Raw genomic sequence first — 6,730 nt, 5'->3', positions numbered from 1 at the left:
TACTATTGCATTTTTCTGTCAGACTAGCGGGATTAAAATTCATGATGACAGGACCTTAGTCGCGATTTTTGTAATTTCTATTCACGTTATCGTTAGTTATGGGTAGAGTGATTCATGTTCATGATTTCAGGATCTATATCACGATTTTTATAACTGCTGTTCATGTTATCGTAATATTTTAGTCATAAATAGAGTAATTCATGTTCATAATTTCAGGATCTTAGTCATGATTTTCGTAATTTCTGTTCATGTTATCGTAATATTTCATTTTAAAACATACTTCCAAATTTGACACGAAGAGTAATATGACTAATGTTCATGATATCAGCAGTTTTACCATGGTATTCGTAAATTCTCTTCGCCTAATTGTGATCTATTATTGTTTGGTTACTATCGGTTTTTTTTATTCGGAATAACGTGACAATATGAACTGGATCATAAAAATATGACTCATGCCGCGATATCTTGTTTTGTGAATTATATATAATTAAACTATTTGGGATTCTAGGTGCAGCTTTAGTTTTCCACCCAGACATCACCATTAACCTTATTAAACGAATAACGATGTTCGAGGTCTTAATGGTTTTTTTATAACTAATGCTCGTGACTATTACTATGGTCGCTAGCAGCTGGACATCCCATAAAACAGTGCATGGAATAGAAATGATTCCAGGAATAAGTCTCCAAATTTTGTGGAAGAGTTCACGGGAAAATTTCATTATCATGTTGCATGAAATTGTAAATGATTAGCGATATCTTCTAAATATCATAAAAATAGATTGTAAATCATGTACTAGGCATCATGAACCAGTTCACGAACACATGAATAATATTTAATGATTTCGTGAACTAATTTCACAAAAATGAACGTGAGTTGTGACTTATACTAGATATCATGAACCAGTTCACGAATACAAGAAAAATATTTGATGATTTTGTGAACTAATTCACGAGCACGAATATTGGATCGTACCTAATATATTAGAGTTCATGAATTAGTTCACGAGAATTAAATGGATTCATCAATAAAACTTTGAATTTCGCGAAATAGTTCACGAGAACATATTCAGAATATTTCGATTTTGTGAACTAAGGCTCTATGATAATCATCATGAGTCAACCTTTGGTTTTATGAATACTGTTCATAAAGTTGTGAACTAGTTCGCGTACTGAAAATCGCATTAGAAATTACTTGGCGGAAACATTGACTGAAGTTCACAAAACAAAACAAAAAGTTCCACAAAAAAGCGTTATGCGGGCGTTGCTGAAGGGAAATTGAACATAATTAAAAAACACATGATTTTTGTCTATGGTCCTGTTTTCATAACGTAAAAACGTGATTGTTCCAGGATTCATGGCACTTTATTCACGATTTTGGGAACAATTTTTTTCCGTGTAGTTTGGATTAATGAGAAAGGCACAATTGCACCGCTAGGTGGATTAAAACAGACAGGGTTCAAAACTATTTTTCTTGAAACTGTTGGGGCAGAGAAACACGAAAAACCTATTTTGATCAAGATAGGTGCTTCTCTAGCAGTGCTAGAAGCAGCCCAATTTTTCCTGCCGATGCTCAATAAAACTCTCCTGTAAAATTTACAGTAGTGCAATCACGTGGACAAGATAGTTGAAGACGATATAAATTGATAAGATTCATCATTTTTCAAAAATATTTCAAGACAATGAAGATGTGTCAAAATATGTTTCTTGCTGTTAACTAAAACTGTCCCAGGCAGCACTGCTCCATTGGAATCCAATCTAAATAAATGCAATAACTTCAGTTCTACGAAAAGTTCTCATAATTGTTATTGCTCAAGTGAAAGGTAATTGTTATTAGCCTCACTTGTTCCGGTGAGCTAATCTTATCTAATCCAAAAGTTACGACTGCTTGAAAACGTTGTTGTTTATAAACAACGTGGGCATGAAAGGGTTAATAGAAAACAGTATGTACTTTTAAAATTATGAAGCTAGATTGTTATGGTCTTCAAATAAGATAATCAAAGTTGTTTTAATTTTGTAATGACTTAATTCACTTGTTTTTGATTTTATAAAAAAAAAATAATACCTTTGGCAGCTTATTGAAAATAATGCCATGTTTCCAAAACATGTAAAAGTGCAAACCACAAATAACCGGCGAAACATTCTTCATTCGTTTACGACTATTGCAGATATTCGATGCGTGAAATGAATATATTATTCAATTGAATGAGTTACAAGGACTACTGAATATTTATTCCTTTCAACACAATCCACATCAACTTTTCATTTTTAAAAAGTCAAAACGAGCTTCGGTTTTGTACAACTGAAACCGACGGTGAACTAGAAGTCAATTGTGATATCCAGTTGATTGGAAGAAAAAATTCTGAGCTTTTCAAAATAGAAAGGATGTACTCCCAGGGTTATCGTGTAACAAAAGCAACTGAGAAGCTTGCACACATTATAATAACCAGGATAAAGGCATGTTGCTCGAAAAAAGCTCAGCAGACACTATACAAACGAAAGGACTGCGTGAGGACCCATGGATACGGAGGAAATATTTCAGGGATGGATGGTGTGTACTGATCAAGAGGGAAAAGACGGAGGTGACGACATTTCCTAATGTGATATTGTGATTATGCAGTTCTAGGAATTGAAAATTGCTGTGCAGTTTCATGATGGTCTTTGAATTGTGAGGGCAAATATGAAGTGACCGTTATTTCATTTCCATTTCCCTCGCATAGTGTTTCAGTTAATTATCTCGCACAGAAGCCGTGCGAGAGAGAGCGCATTGAAATGATAGACAAATTGAGTACCATTTATTTTGCATTGGTATGGTACACGAAATATTAGGGGAATATGGGGTAAAACGCACCCCCTAAGGATATATGATAATAACTCAGCTATAGAACATTAATTGAATTTAGTTCATGATATCGTTTAGCCAACATTTACCTAAGTAATTTACAGACTTCCCATGAACATCGACAAGTTTGTACCTGTGTCAAAAATTTCGTGCACGAGTTCAACCTCAAACATGCTTCGTCTCGATGTATAGGTTCGCCTCGAACATCGAACCCAAGTGAACGAAGAACAAACTCTAGTTCAAACATTCGTGTACGTACACAGGGAGCGTAATCGAGAACGATTCGTACAAGGCAAAAAGAGACAATGCTAAAGATGATGAGAATGAGAAAGAGAAAACCGGGCCCATGAACCTATGTGTACGCACACCGTGTGCGTACACAGGGTTCGGTTGTGCAAGCGAACATGTGCACCTGTTTTGGTACGAAATAACGTGTTTGCGTTCGTAGACGAAGTGTGGGTTTAACATGAACACAAAACCAGAGCGAACATTATGTGCGATGTTAATTTGGGAAGGTTGATTAGAACAGAGAAAAACGAGATTCTAGCGAGAGCCGAAGCTCACTAATACCAAAGCAATTAGGAATTATTCGGACAGCATGGATAGAGGAGAATAGTAATACATTAACACACAAGATACATAGGAATGACAAAGATGGAAAGCCATGCTACACTAATAGTAAAATAATGTTAATCACTGGCTGCATAGAGATAGATAGTTAGTAATTGTAATTTTCTGAAGTTAGCAAGAATTTCACTATCCAAACTTCAGAAAATTTGGGATCGGAGCCTTTTGTGCGCGCTTTGTGCGTGCTTTTTATCTTGTTCTGTGCTCGTATTTTCGGTCAAGACTCGGCCCATGTACTGTGCGTACCTCTGGCTTCTGACAACTTAGATCAATGCAATCAAGTGAATCAATTAAAATAATTTAGGCGCGATAGAACCGCGAAGTTAGGGAAGTGTAGGGCAGTGATCTTTGTGTAGTAAAAGGAAAGTAGAAAATATAGTGTTTTATGGGAAAATTGAGTGTTTGTTGGAAATAGAATGAAAAGAAAAACCAGGCCGCCAAGTGCGCGGTGAGAGGTACATGTTTCAACTTTGGCGTACTCTTCTGAAATTGGAATACACAATTTTCGTACCGATGCTTAGCGATGCCAGGTATTTTTTTAAAAAGCGTGCGCAGCAAATATAAAAATCTTTGAAAATTTGTGCCTAAGAAAACCGTAAATTTGAGTCAAAAACAAAAAGTTTCCAACTTTTCTTTTGTTTTTGATCTTGTTTCATGTGGTCAAAAATTACAAAAATTGAAAAATCTGTGCTAGTCTGTGCATTATAACTGAAAACTGTTGAAATTTGTGCATTATGACCTCATCTGTGTATCTCATCTCATCTGCGACTTTTTTAAAATCTGTGCGACACATTGAAAATCTGTGTAACACAGATTAATCTGTGCACCTGGCATCCCTACCGACGCTGTACAGCTTGAAAAATGATCTAACGTTATGCTTATTGATTTTACACATAGATTCTTGCAATTAACGGAGGCAGATAGACACTAGAAAAACTCATAGTAAGAGAACTGCGGAGAAAAAACAGAATTTTTGGCAACGTATGTCCCGGCATTGTATGGCAACACGTCCAATGTTATAAGGATAGGCTATGTTCGATTGGATTCGTTTTTTGACAGCTAAACGCGAATCCAATCGACCCAAAATGGAGTCTCCGCAGTTCTCTTTCTAGAGTTTTTCTAATAGACACTATTTGCTGGAACATAAACCTAATGTGTGTATTTACAAGAAATAGTAATCTTACATTCACATTTCATAACTATAAGACACATAAAACCCGATTCTATAACAATACGCACATATAACTTATATGTGTGTATACATAGTTTATGCAGTTGACACATAGAAGGTATGTGTGCGCGTTATAACAATAGCATTTCTTCTTCATATGTATTTTAAGTGGTTTGAAGCAAATAGAATCAACGTTTGGATTTTTTTCAGTTCAGGAGTAGAGAGCGGGGAGATCCGCTCTTTTCGTGCTACGATTTCGCCACTACCACTCTCCTCTGGTAACACCGCGTACTGGTTGCTCTGCAGAAGGCGCTTCCCCGCGTCGTTTGAAAATGTGTCTGGCTGCATGCGACGTTTCTTCTTTGCGCCATCAACTTACCCGCTGGGGCGATCACGTCCCATATTTTCTTCTTTGGCGTTCTCGAGTACGCACCCGGTGTACGTACACGGTTGTTTGAACTAGAGTTTGTACATCGTTCGCTTGGGTTCGATGTTCGAGGCAAACCTGTACATCGAGACGAAGCTTGTTTGAGGTTGAACGCGAGCACGAAATTTTTGACACAGGTACAAACTTGTCGATGTTCATGAGCAGTCTGCTCCACACACGCAGTCTTAAGCGACTTCCATATACAACTATCTCTCCCTGAACCAAACATAGGCTTTCGCATTCAATCTAACATGTGCGCGTATGGTGTTATTCAAAGGCGGTGTAAGTAGTTACTGATTTTTCATTGATGGTTAAATGAAATTTTAAAATATTTGAATCCGGGAAAGGCACAAAACAGATGCAATACAATTTCTGAGCGAGAGCTCTCACAGAACGTTTACTGCCTATATCTAAACAATTTCATACAAGAGAAAAATTTGATGTCCGTCGGAATACGCGTGGTGGGACAAAGCACCCCTTTGCCCTTTAAATTGCTACGGCTCTGTTGGTTTAAGCCATCAAAGGCTTTAGCCAACGGCCACAGCCTACCAAAGAGTGCACCGACCTTGAGGATTGCTATCCCGAGCATATTCTTATGGGTTCAGATACCACACAACCTCAAAAAAGACCATTAATATGGTCCGTGCCAAGATTCACATCCATCAAAACACCACAAAATGGTCTCCCATAACCCATAAAAACACAAAAATATTGTTTTAGTTGATACGTTGATCCCATTTAAAAAACTATCAAAACACCATGCAGTGGGGGGGGGCGGAATTGGACCATGACCGTGGGGATATTATGGCACTCGAGTTCATAACCCTTACAATAATTTTTTTGTTCCACTAAGGTCATACCGATCCCGCAGCAATCCTTCATACAGCCAGTCAATCCCGACTTTTAGAAGTTTGACCGGTCCTTACCTATTTTCAGCACTCAAATAGCCTCACGCACATCATCTAATGTGGGTGGATCCACACCTTATCCATCATTCGCAATCCTCATCCGGTTTGGGCGTTCTCTACAGGTTTTCCGTTTAATAGCAACTCATAGTGCTCCGTCCACTTGGTTGTCATTCCTATACGATATGCTAAAAGATTGCCGTCCTGGTCCTTTTCACGAAAGGCTCCTAAATGATTTTCCTCTTGTTGTTATTTGGTTTATACGAAATTCACGTGTCGTCAATATCTCGTTCTGAGCCGATTTGTTACCATGACGCAAATAATTGAAAGAGTCGGATCTGATGGGTGTGCAGCAATTGCTGCTCCTTTTCATAGGAAAGTTCCAAACTTTCCACACATCAGTTAACAGCGAACGTAAAATACATATTAATAACAATCATTGAACCATGGATACTATCATAATGAAAAACAAAAACTATAATTATGGTTGAACTCCCAATATATTGAATTAGAAATATAAAATGGACTAAAAAATTGATCAAATAAAATTATGTAAAAGAAACGTTGTACTTACATTTTTGTTATTGTGATCTGGTTCGATGTTTGCTTCATAGTTTCTAAATTAGAGCAAGCTTATCAAGTTGGGGCTTTAGCGGTAGTTCTGTACACTCATAACACAACTTAGCAATACATGAAGATTCGTCAAGGAACTTTGTCCTGAATATTACCCGAAAAGTTTAATGAAACAGTATAAGAAAAAG

Source organism: Topomyia yanbarensis, chromosome 2, assembly GCF_030247195.1.
Source record: "Topomyia yanbarensis strain Yona2022 chromosome 2, ASM3024719v1, whole genome shotgun sequence".
Lineage (NCBI taxonomy): Eukaryota > Metazoa > Arthropoda > Insecta > Diptera > Culicidae > Topomyia > Topomyia yanbarensis.
This window is presented reverse-complemented; position numbering follows the sequence as displayed.